Here is a 13,411-nt window from a genome sequence, read left to right as displayed (position 1 = left end):
CTGGCGCTGGCACGCATGGAAGCGGCATGGAGTCACAATTGGACAATTTGGGCAAGGTTACCATACAACAACCCACGAGCAATCCGGACAGCATCAACAAACTCTATGCAGACCCCAGTCAAGGAGGAAAGCGCCCCGAAGCCACCTTTTACACATGTGGGTATGAATATCCACACGAGGGCGAATGTCCCGCCCTGGGACAACAATGTGCCTCATGTGGGGGTATGGACCACTACAGAGCAATGGGCAAAAATGCACCTGTCCCCGCCGCAAACAGGAAACACACCTACGACAGGTGAAGAACAGCCCGCCACAGCCCTCCCAGCACAAGAAGGGAAGAGGAACCCGCCACGCCCCGGAGAGAAGACAGAGATCGCATGGGTCTGCTCCCACGCGAGGACAGGCGGTCACGTGAAGGGACCAGACGCTCCCAAAGGAGACGGTTTGTCAGGTACATTGAGATGCGATCTCCTACCAGTAGCGAAACACCGTCGTCAGATGAACACCAGAGGAAAAAGGGGTACGTCTGGGCACTCAATAACGACACAGCCACTCAACACAGCCATATCCTGATGCTACACGTAAACAACACTCCATTAAAGTTCCTCATTGACACGGGAGCAACAGTTAACATTATAAGCAAACAAGCTTATGAGTCACTTACCCCGTCACCAAAAGTCAAACAAACCTCTGTGGACATTTACCCATACGGGGCAACAACACCACTACCATGCAAGGGCATGATCACGGCATGGTGCACCCACAAGGAGCACGCTGCAAAGATTCCCTTGCACATCCTAAAAACAGAAGCCAACAGCGGGTGCATCCTGAGTTTCCAGACTGCAGTTGATATGGGACTAGTGCACATACTATATCAACTGATGGCACATAAATACTTTGCCAAGCCGGAAGCCATAGAACAAGTATTCCCCAAATTATTTAGAGGTCTCGGCAAGCTAAAGAACAGGAAGGTGCACCTGCACATCAACCCGCTTGTCAAACCAGTGGCACAACACTATCGCGGCATACTGATCAATATTCCAAGGTAGGTGGAGGACGAACTAGACAAGCTCATCAAAATGAACGTGATCGAGCAGGTCACAGGACCCACTCCCTGGGTATCACCCATCGTCCTCGTCCCAAAAAAATCCCCAGACAGATCCATACGTCTATGTGTCAACATGCGAAGTGCCAACGTAGCCATTGAAAGGGAAAGACACCAGGCACCTAGGATAACGGATATGATCCACCTCCTCCACGGGGTGAAAATCTTCTCAAAATTAGATCTAACGAAGGGTTACCACCAAATTGAAATAGCCCCAGAATCCAGGTACATCACTACATTTGTAACGCATCTCGGCTTATTCCAGTACAAACGGCTCAGTTTCGGCATCTCTTCTGCAGCCGAAATATTTCAGAAAGTGATGCACGGGGTGATCAGACATGTCCCTAACTGTCTGAATTATTCGGACGATGTACTCGTATATGGCAAAACACAGGAGGAACACGACCGAGCACTACACAGGGTATTCCAGGCTCTGGAGGAAGCAGGACTCACATTGAACAAGACTAAATGCAAATTCTCCAAAGGTGCCTTGAGATTCTTTGGCCACATTTTTTTGCAAAAGGGGATGCAACCAGACCCTGAAAAAGTCAAAGCCTTGAACTCGGCCCCGCTCTCCAAAAACACATCGGACCTGCGCTCATTTCTAGGGTTAGCCAGTTACTGCTCCAGGTACTTAAAGGAATATGCCACCATAAGTAACCCGCTGTGTCTGCTCACCTGTAAAGACACACCTTTCACCTGGTCCATGGAATGTCAGATGGCGTTCGAGAAAAATTAGAAATGCCATCTCACAAGCAGAGGATATGGCCTACTTCGACGCCCAGAGGGAGACCGAAATCATCGTCGACGCCAGCCCGGTGGGACTTGGGGCTATCCTCACCCAGAAAGACCCCACGGAACCGTCCAACATTTACATCGTTGCATATGCCAGCAGGAGTCTCACCACCACAGAGCAGGCATACTCCCAAGCGGAGAGGGAGAGCTTGGTGGTAGTGTGGGCGTGCAAGTATTTTCACTTGTTCCTGTTCGGCAAGCAATTCACGATAGTGACGGGCCATCAGGCCCTATTGACCATCTACGGCGACCCAAGGGCACGAATGCCCCCAAGGATAGCCCGGTGGGGTCTACGCCTGCAGGACAATAAATTCACGGTGATCCACCGCCCGGGCAAGGACAAGAACCCAGCAGACTACCTATCCCGGCACCCCACAGGACCAGCCGAGTCACGGCCCTCCATAGCAGATGCATGCCTGAACTATGTAATACATCACCTACAGCCACTGGCCGTAGAGTGGCCTGAGCTGACCACGCACTCAGAACGAGATCCAGCCCTCAGGATCGTAAGACACTGCCTACAATCTGACAAAAACATGTTCATGCGACAACAGGCCAGGTCCGAAACAGAAACAGCACGTGAAGATGTCAAATGGCTCGATCAAGTTCGAGATGAACTAACAGTTGTAGAGGACCACATAGTGCTCAAAGGATGCAAGGTAGTCATTCCAAGGGAGCTCCACGAACGGACAGTGCACCTGGCGCATGAGGGACACAGAGGAGTGGTAGCAACCAAGTGCCTCCTCCGACAAAAAGTGTGGTTCCCGCAGCTCGACAAGCTGGTAGAAAACATCGTGGGGGGTTGCCACATCTGCACGCAGGTAGCACCGCTACCACACCCGAACCCACTACAAATGTCACCACTGCCGAAGCAAGTCTGGGAGAGCTCGCAGTGGACCTTTACGGACCTCTAACAGATGGCACCCATATAGTGGTTCTCATGGACGAACACTCACGTTTCCCAGACGCGCAGATAGTAGAGAGCAGCCGAACCGCCAGTGTCGTCCCAGTCCTAGACCGAATGCTGTCTGCATATGGGATCCCAAAAATCATAAAATCGGACAGCGGCCCAACATTCACAAACCACGAATTCCACAACTTTGCCAAATACATGGGGTTCCAACATTGCAAGATTACCCCTCGTTGGCCGCAGGCAAATGGCATGGTCGAAAGATTTATGGCCAATATTAAAAGGACACTCCAAATCGCAAACATCCAAAACAAGTCCTTCGAGCAGGCCATTAACCAATTGCTGAGGGAATATGCCCCCCAAGGATAGCCCGGTGGGGCCTACGCCTGCAGGACTATAAATTCACGGTGATCCACCGCCCGGGCAAGGACGAGAACCCAGCAGACTACCTATCCCGGCACCCCACGGGACCAGCCGTGTCACGGCCCTCCATAGCAGATGCATACCTGAACTATGTAATACATCACCTACAGCCACTGCCCGTAGGGTGGCCTGAGCTGACCACGCACTCAGAACGAGATCCAACCCTCAGGATCGTAAGACACTGCCTACAATCAGACAAAAACACGTTCATGCGACAACAGGCCAGGTCCGAAACAGAAACAGTATGTGAAGATGTCAAATGCCTCGATCAAGTTCGAGATGAACTAACAGTTGTAGAGGACCACATAGTGCTCAAAGGATGCAAGGTAGTCATTCCAAGGGAGCTCCACGAACGGACAGTGCACCTGGCGCATCAGGGACACAGAGGAGTGGTAGCAACCAAGCACCTCCTCCGACAAAAAGTGTGGTTCCCGCAGCTCGAAAAGCTGGTAGAAAACATCATGGGGGGTTGCCACATCTGCACGCAGGTAGCACCGCCTCCACACCCGAACCCACTACAAATGTCACCACTGCCGAAGCAAGTCTGGAAGAGCTCGCAGTGGACCTTTACGGACCTCTAGCAGAGGGCGCCCATGTAGTGGTTCTCATGGACGAACACTCACGTTTCCAGGACGCGCAGATAGTAGAGAGCAGCGCAACTGCCAGTGTCATCCCAGTCCTAGACCGAATGCTGTCGGCATATGGGATCCCAAAAATCATAAAATCGGACAACGGCCCAATATTCACAAGCCACGAATTCCACAACTTTGCCAAATACATGGGGTTCCAACACTGCAAGATTACCCCTCGTTGGCCGCAGGCAAACGGCATGGTCGAAAGATTTATGGCCAGTATTAAAAGGACACTCCAAATCGCAAACATCCAAAACAAGTACTTCGAGCAGGCCATTAACCAATTACTGAGGGAATACAGGCACACACCCCACAGCACGACAGGGGTATGCCCTGCGGACTTAATGTTCCGGAGACCAATCAAGACGAGGCTGCCAGAAGACCCCAGAACACCTGAACCGACAACGTTGGAACAAGAAGCCAAGGATAAAGACGAAAGAGGTCACGGACCGCAAGAGACTAGCTCAAGAGACACCTATGCAGCCAGGAGATGAGGTATGGCTTCGGCAACCGAAGGCAAGGAAAGAGGACGCTATGTTTGCGCCCACCCCACTCATCGTGACTCACAAGAAAGGCACAATGATTACAGCACAAGGAAACGACTGCTCGTCAATAACCCGAAACGTCTCACACTTTAAACGGGTGACCCCCAACCCAAGGATGAGGTGGGAAGTGAACAACGACAGTGAAGAAGAAAGGATGTTAGATGAACCCTATCACGGAGATGGAGAGGAGTCAGAGGGAGAACGAAACACCGAACCGTCAGCAAATGAGTGGTCGACGCCCAAAAGTTCAAGGCGCCCACAGAGGAGTCGCATGAAGCCACTCCGCCTCATAGAAGAAATGCGGTAAGGACATGGAGGTTAAAAAAGGGGGAGATTATCCGCAAGTCCACGTCGTTATGTGGGTGGGTCTTATGTGAGGCCCTGGACACGGAAGGCAAGGGATATGACGTTGGGGTTAGGACGGGGCGGGCACGGGTTTCCGGCAGTTGCCGGTTTGTTAGAATAAAAAATAGTCGCACATGACACTGGCTCTGTGTCCATTATTTAGCGCTGCTAACGCGCGCCCTTGTAGGAACTTAACAGAACTCAGGCCAAAATGCTCGAAACATCCCAAAACAGAGTCCCGGAAGCTCCATGCGCCCTAAAACACAGGCCACGAGGCTGAGGCTCAAACTCAGGCCAAGGGGCCCTGAACACCCCAAAACACACTCCCGAAAGCTCCATGCGCCCTAAAATACAGGCCAGTAGGCTCAGGCTCAAACTCAGGCCAAGGGGTCCTGAACACCCCAAAAGATAGATGTAGATGCTTCATGCACCCCAATCCACAGTCAATGAGGTTCTGGGCACAAGAAGCGTCAGTCGGGGGGTGCCCAGTACCTTACAACAGAGAGCAGGAATCTCGGAGCTCCCAGAATGACAGGTCCGGAGACCAAGGCGCTCCAGAAAAGCACCCCGAAACTAGGCACAAAGGTTATGAGGTCATGGGAACAAAAAACAGGATAGTGTGAGTACTCACCCCGAAGCACAGACCCGGAGGCAACGAGAACCCTGAAACACGGGCGGGTCATTGACCCCGAGCGGACCTCCTGAAATGCAGGCTAGCGGGAAGAGGCAATCGGCGCCCCAAAACACAGGCGTCAGCCCTCCCCTCCCCCCACCCCGAAACACAGTCCAAGGCCCTGACCAAGCAAGACAGCAAGATGGCCTGGGTTTATAAACCCCATCTGCCCCGCCCCCCCCCCAGACAGAAAACAGAAGATCGCTGCAATCGCGCACATTAGAGATCACAAGATTTCTACTGAAGCCCCAAAAGCACAACGTCGAGAGCGTACTGTGCCCCCCCCAAAACATGGACTGAGGGTAGCAGAAACAGCATACCCTATAGCTCACTACAGATCGACGCCCCCCCCCCAAAAGGCTCCCAGATGCTGCACCCCATTCAAAAACGGGCCCCCTAAAACAGAAACCAGCAGCCCCCAAAACACATACCAGCGTGATGCAGCATACCCCCTCCCCCTCAAGCAGAGCAGTGTGATTCTGCTCCCCAACCCCAAAGGAGACATAGACAGCATGATTCATCGGCACCCCAAAACACAGCCGAGTAGGCTACAGCCCCCTCCCCCCTTCGCCATAACACCCAAAACACATCAGCGCAACTGCGCACCCCTTACCCCCAGAATAAGGAAGAGCTTACTGCAGCACCCCCAAAGACAGGTGGATCCCACTGATGCCCCCAAAAGTCAGCCCAGCTTGACACGGAGCCCCACAAATACAGGCCAGCAGCAGGACGAATCCCCCAATTCCTCTCTCCCCTCCCGTCCCGGAAACACAGACCTGGGGTCCCGCAGCTCCCCAGAGCCCACGCTCTCTGCTGCCGGGTGATGGGGATGCAGGCAGCTTCCAGGCCCCCTCCCCCTCCCGCTCCCCCTCCTCTCTAAGCTCCTCTGACAGCTGCTGCTCCTAGGAGGAACGTGGGGAGCGGAAAAGGAAACCCCGTGCAGCGGCGGGGGCCCAGAGACCCCCACTCACACCCCCAGACTCGCAGCACTATCCTATAGACCCCAACGGTAGGGTCCTAGAGACCCCCACTCGCACCCCCACACCAGCAGCACTATCCTATAGACCCCAACGGTGGGGTCCTAGAGACCCCCACTCACACCCCCAGACCAGCAGCACTATCCTATAGACCCCAACGGTGGGGTCCTAGAGACCCCCACACACACACCTACAGCGGTATCCTATAGACCCCCACTCACACCCCCACACCAGCAGCACTATCCTATATACCCCAACGCTGGGGTCCTAGAGACCCCCACTCACACCCCATACCCGCAGCACTATCCTATAGACCCCAACGGTGGGGTCCTAGAGACCCCCACTCACACCCCCAGACCAGCAGCACTATCCTATAGACCCCAACGGTGGGGTCCTAGAGACCCCCACACACACACCTACAGCGGTATCCTATAGACCCCCACTCACACCCCCACACCAGCAGCACTATCCTATATACCCCAACGCTGGGGTCCTAGAGACCCCCACTCACACCCCATACCCGCAGCACTATCCTATAGACCCCAACGGTGGGGTCCTAGAGACCCCCACTCACACACCTGCAGCGCTATCCTATAGACCCCAATGGTGGGGTCCTAGAGACCCCCACCCACACACCCGCAGAACTATCCTACAGACCCCCAACGGTGGGGTCCTAGAGACCCCCACTCACACCCCCAGACAAGCAGCACTATCCTATAGACCCCAACGGTGGGGTCCTAGAGACCCCCACCCACACACCCGCAGCACTACCCTACAGACCCCCAACAGTGGGGTCCTAGAGACCCCCACTCACACACCTGCAGCGCTATCCTATAGACCCCAATGGTGGGGTCCTAGAGACCCCCACCCACACACCCGCAGAACTATCCTACAGACCCCCAACGGTGGGGTCCTAGAGACCCCCACACCCGCAGCACCATCCTATAGACCCCAATGGTGGAGTTCTAGAGACCTTCACTCACACCCCCACACCCGCTGCACTATCCTGTAGACCCCAACGGTGGGGTCCTAAAGACCCCAAGCCTCACTCCCACACACCAGTCACACTATTCTATAGTCTCCGATGGTGGGGTCCTAGAGACCCTCACTCACCCCCCGCCACACCGGCAGCACTGTCCTATAGACCCCAAGAGTGGGGTCCTAGAGACCCCCACTCACACCCCACACCCGCAGCACTATCCTATAGACCCCAACGGTGGGGTCCTAGAGACCCCCACACACACACCTACAGCGGTATCCTATAGACCCCCACTCACACCCCCACACCAGCAGCACTATCCTATATACCCCAACGCTGGGGTCCTAGAGACCCCCACTCACACCCCACACCCGCAGCACTATCCAATAGACCCCAACGGTGGGGTCCTAGAGACCCCCACCCACACACCCGCAGCACTACCCTACAGACCCCCAACAGTGGGGTCCTAGAGACCCCCACTCACACACCTGCAGCGCTATCCTATAGACCCCAATGGTGGGGTCCTAGAGACCCCCACCCACACACCCGCAGAACTATCCTACAGACCCCCAACGGTGGGGTCCTAGAGACCCCCACTCACACCCCCAGACAAGCAGCACTATCCTATAGACCCCAACAGTGGGGTCCTAGAGACCCCCACCCACACACCCGCAGCACTACCCTACAGACCCCCAACAGTGGGGTCCTAGAGACCCCCACTCACACACCTGCAGCGCTATCCTATAGACCCCAATGGTGGGGTCCTAGAGACCCCCACCCACACACCCGCAGAACTATCCTACAGACCCCCAACGGTGGGGTCCTAGAGACCCCCACACCCGCAGCACCATCCTATAGACCCCAATGGTGGGGTTCTAGAGACCTTCACTCACACCCCCACACCCGCAGCACTATCCTGTAGACCCCAACGGTGGGGTCCTAGAGACCCCAAGCCTCACTCCCACACACCAGCCACACTATCCTATAGTTTCCGATGGTGGGGTCCTAGAGACCCTCACTCACCCCCCCACACTGGCAGCACTGTCCTATAGACCCCAAGAGTGGGGTCCTAGAGACCCCCACTCACACCCCACACCCGCAGCACTATCCTATAGACCCCAACGGTGGGCTCCTAGAGACCCCCACCTCACACCCCCACACCCACAGCATATCCTATAGACACCAACAGTGGAGTCCTAGAGACCCCCACTCACACCCCTACACCCGCAGCACTACCTGCAGCGCTGTCCTATAGACCCCAACGGTGGGGTCCTAGAGACCCTCACTCACACCCCCACACCCGCAGCACTATCCAATAGACCCCAAGAGTGGGGTCCTAGAGGCCCCCACCTCACACCCCCACACCCGCAGCACTATCCAATAGACCCCAACAGTGGAGTCCTAGAGACCCCCACTCACACCCCCACACCTGCAGCACTATCCTATAGACCCCAACGGTGGGGTCCTAGAGACCCCACTCACACCCCCACACCCACAGCACTATCCTATAGACCCCAATGGTGGGGTCCTAGAGACCCCCACCTCACACCAACACACATGCAGCACCATCCTACAGACCCCAACAGTGGGGTCCTAGAGACCCCCACCTCACACCCCACACCGCAGCACTATCCTATACACCCCAAGGTTGGGGTCCTAGAGACCGCCACCCACACCCACACACCTGCAGCACTATGCTATAGACCCCAATGGTTGGGCACTAGAGACCCCAAACCTCACACCGAGACAGCAGCCACACTATCCTATAGACCCCAGAAGTAGGATCGTAAAGACCCCCACATCACACCCACACACCTACAACACTATCCCATAGACCCCGACGGTTGGGTCCTAGAGACCGCCACCCACACCCCCACACTCACAGGACTATCCTAAAGACCCCAACGGTGGGGTCCTAGAGACTCACACCCACGCACCCGCAGCACTATCCTAGAGACCCCAACAGTGGGGTCCTAGAGACCCGGACCTCACACCCACACACCTGCAGCACTATCCCATTGACCCCAACAGTGGAGTCCTAGAGACCCCATCCTCTCACCCACACACCCTGTGGGAGAGGGAAAATGAACTGTAAGGCCATGTTAGGCCTTACTGTGAAATACCTTGTTCTTATGGAAAAGGCACATTTTGGTTGATGGAAAAGCAGCATTGTTTATGGGACCTGCCACACATCAAAATGCTGTGCACTCTGGAAATGCTCTGATTACTTACCGGTAATCTTCATTACTCCTAGTCCTACTCTTCCTCGTCACAGTACTTACTTCATGAGGCACCCGCCTCCGACACAGGACCTTCTTCTATTTCTTTAAATCCCTATAACTCCTCCCCCACATCCATGTCACTCAGTTTCGTATTACCAAGCCGGAGCATGGGACCTTCCCCGCAGGGAGGGTGAGGAGGGGCGTCAGTACTGTGACGAGGAAGAGTAGGACTAGGAGTAATGACGATTGCCGGTAAGTAATCAGAGCATTACCTCCACGTCCACTCTTCCTCGTCCCAGTACTTACTTCATGAGGTATACCAAAGCATCAAAGGGGAAAAGGTCCCAATGAGACAGAGCCAAAAACAGTGCAGCAAAACACACCCACAATAACTCTTAAATCACATCCCCACAGACAAAAACTCCAACCACGAAGGAACCAACCCCCGAGTGGGAGAAACTCAACCCATAGCGGTTGATGAAAATGCCTAGACCAGCCAAGGCGGCAGCCATACAAATCTCTTGCAGAGAAAAACCCTCCTTACATCGGGCCAGGAAGCCACAAAACCCCTGGTAGACCGCCCCTGATTGTGCGCAGGCACAGGCAGGCCAGAAGCCACATAGGCCCTAGAGATCACAACCCGGAACCACCGGAAAATGGAAACCACAGATGCGTTATGCCAACCCCAGCCGGACCACAAGCAATCAGAAGACTATCAGATTGGTGGAAAAGGCAAACCAAGCCAAATACTCCAACGCGTCCCGCCGGACATCAATGTTAAGCCGAGCCACCTCCTCAGGCGTTCTTGGATCATGAAAGAAGTCAGGGAGAACCAGACCCTGAGAGGTGTGAAACCCGAGAGACAACTGAAGGGAGAAACTTCGGACCACACCCTTAGCACCACCGAGTCTGGCAGCACCCTCAGGAAAGGAGCGTGCCATAAGAGAGACCCAATCTCCCCAAGCCTACGGGCAGAAGCCAGGGCAATAAGAAAAGCAGATTTCAGTGTAAGATGTTTGATATCAATCTCGGAAAAGGGCTCAAAAGGAGGCCCGTGAAGGAACCGTAATACAAGAGGGAGATCCCAAAAGGAAAACCCTTTATCAGCACAAGGAAGGGAAGAAGAAAAACCCTGGATCAACTTCCCCACCAACACCTCCCCATCCAAGTGACCGTCAGAGTCCCCCAAAAGGAATTTCATGGAGGCCCACTGAGAGCGAAGCCTGGAAAAACTGCCAGGCCCCTGTCAAAACCCCTCCTGGAGGAACCGAAGGATAGCAGAGGCCAGAACGCAGGGGAGGGATCCCAGACTGCCCATACCAGTCTCGGAAATGGCCCCAATGTCTGCCTAACACCTTCAGAGACGAGGGTCTAAGAGCATCCATTTGGACTCAACTACAGGAACTGAGAACCCCTGAGATATCAACCTAGACTGAGCAATAGCCACACCGCCCATTGCATCCGGTGGAATTCTAACCGCAGATCCCCTTGAAGGGGACACGGCCACCTCGGAACCAGCCAAGGTTCCTAGGAACGAAGCTCCAACAGGGAGGGGAGCCAACTCCGGCGGCACCAGAACAGAGCTAACAACAACACAGTCACCCTGGACACTCAGATGGGCCAAACCACCCGGGGCAGAAGGGGAATAGGCGGAAAGGCATAAAGGAAAACCCCAAGGCCACTGTACAGAGAGGGCGTCCATCCCCCAATCCCCTCAACCTGAAACCGAGAGCAGAAGAGGGGAACTTCTGCTGAGGCCGGGGATGCAAACAGGTCTAGAACCAAGGACCCTAATCTGACACAGGTCACGGCAAAGACCTGGGCCAACAGGACCAGTTCTGCAGAGGAGTGAAAACCGGCGTCTGAGAAGATCTGCTTGAACATTGTCCACCCTTCTGATACGTGAGGCCAGCAGATACACCAGATGAGATTCCTCCCAGGTGCCTATCAGCGCTGCCAGAGCATTCAAGGAACAGCCAGAACCCCTTTTGCAGTTCACATATGCCAAGGCCGTCGTATTGTCCGATCGGACCAAAAACCGCCGACCGTCCAGCAACTCCTCGAAGTACACCAGAGCTTGCACAATGGCACAACTCTTGCCAATTGGATGATCACCGGCTCTCCCCAGATCTCACAACCCTTGAGCTGAGAGGACCCCCAATGTATACCCTTTCTGCTGGTGTTGGTAGTAGGAGAGGTCACAGGAGGAAGGACCATGCACACCTCAGCCTGTAGACCTGAAACCCCCCGCCACCATAGCAGGAACACTCGCAGCGCTGGGGACACTGAAAACAAAACTACGAAAGCCGAGATGTCGGGAGCCAGTGGGAGAGAGTATAAGACACCAGGAGACGTAACCGAAGACAGGCTCAAGGAACTGGAAAACATGCAAGACGCCACGTGCCCCGTAACTTCAGCAACAGGTGAGTCGAGACATACTGCCTTCTGAGAACCCAGCCCAGAACAGCCAGCAAGCGCCCCCCCTGCACAACATCCAGAGTACGCTCTCCCCAGACGTCCGGACAAGCAGTGCAGGGTCTTGAGACCCATAAGCAGGTGACACATCCTAGAAGGCATAGGGACCAGGAACACCCGCAAGTAGAAAACTTGACCCTGAACAGGGAGAGGAACGGGCAAGACGGTAACCCACAACAACCGTTCGGAGAGAACGGATCCCATGGCCAACTACTTGGGCCGTGAGCTGGGTACCAAAGTCCTAACCATGCAAACCTGGACAGGAGGAGACAGGAACGGCAACTGATACCCCCTCCAGAAGGAGCCCATTACCCAGGAAGCCGAACCCCACCAGTCCCATACACCTCCGAGAAGATAGAGACGAGGAGCCAGGGAAAACCGCCAGTCACTGCACTTGCACCAGAGGGAAATCACAGGACGTTGAAACAGGCCTGCGCCACAATATAACAGCATGCTTGTCAGCCCACAAAAAGATTTGACCTATCAAAAGGAAGATACTGGACAGGCCAGAAGTCCAGCAGACTATGGCCCCCTCAGCCGACAGAGGAGCCACCAGGCTGGCGTCAAAAGGGCAGAGTACTGTCACAAAGCGGGGCAAAGCAATCCATCCCAGATAGCCGACATCAAAGGCAACCCCCTACCTGAGGTATGCCTATACTGGAAAACCCACTGAAGTGACATCCCCCTCCACCGCACCAGGGGCTCTGAGAACCCCTCTAAGCACAGACATGTGCCACCATGTGCCCTATCACTTCCCACAAGTCTGAGAGGAGGCGTGAAAGCAACACGTCAGCACCGGAGGACCTAGGGCCTAAAAGAAGAGACACTGGGAACCCCCTGCATGGCCGTTACTTACATGATCATTTTCCATAATCCCATGCCGGACAAGGGAAAAGCAAATCAACTCCTTTGACTTTCCCTTGCGCAGTTTAGAGGAAGAGGACAGGACAAGGAGTCTGAGTCCATAGCTAGCACAGACCCAAACACACCACTAACACACCACATGACTGAGAGGTGGCTTGAGCCCTGTATCCAGTAGCTGGTAGCCCCATGCTCTAAATCGTTCCAATGCATCGGTCTAGGAAGGATGAAGGACCGAGTCAGCACCGCTGAGACTCGAACCCGAAGTGTAGACTATGCCAGGCCGGTACCCTTCCGGCCGCTTGCAGATGTGTCCAAAATCTGCGCCGTATTCACAGGCAGCACGCAAGGAATGCAGCCAACATCCGGTGCATACTGGGCTGTGTGTGTCTGAGGAGCTGGTGGTATGTGACATGTCTGTGACAGAACAGAGCCCCCACACTTTCAAATACTCTGTCACAGTCACCCC

The 13,411-nt window shown here is 54.7% G+C and overlaps 1 protein-coding gene across 6 annotated transcripts in view; it reads right to left on the bottom strand.

Moving 5' to 3' along the window:
• The window catches only part of ST6GALNAC6 (ST6 N-acetylgalactosaminide alpha-2,6-sialyltransferase 6), a 182,309-nt gene extending 175,995 nt beyond the window's left edge, over nucleotides 1–6,314 (bottom strand). For 2 of the 6 annotated variants that reach the window (XM_069609110.1, XM_069609115.1), the window contains exon 1: nucleotides 6,205–6,314. The gene's annotated coding sequence lies outside the window, so the exon portion shown is untranslated. The other 4 variants (XM_069609111.1, XM_069609114.1, XM_069609112.1 and 1 more) reach the window with 3 other exon arrangements.
• Between the last annotated feature and the right edge of the window lie 7,097 nt (nucleotides 6,315–13,411).

This window comes from Ambystoma mexicanum, chromosome 8 (genome assembly GCF_040938575.1).
Source record: "Ambystoma mexicanum isolate Mex_15411 chromosome 8, UKY_AmexF1_1, whole genome shotgun sequence".
In the NCBI taxonomy this organism is placed as follows: Eukaryota; Metazoa; Chordata; class Amphibia; order Caudata; family Ambystomatidae; genus Ambystoma; species Ambystoma mexicanum.
Note: the sequence above shows the minus strand (reverse complement) of the source record. Positions and strands in the feature narration are given on the sequence as shown.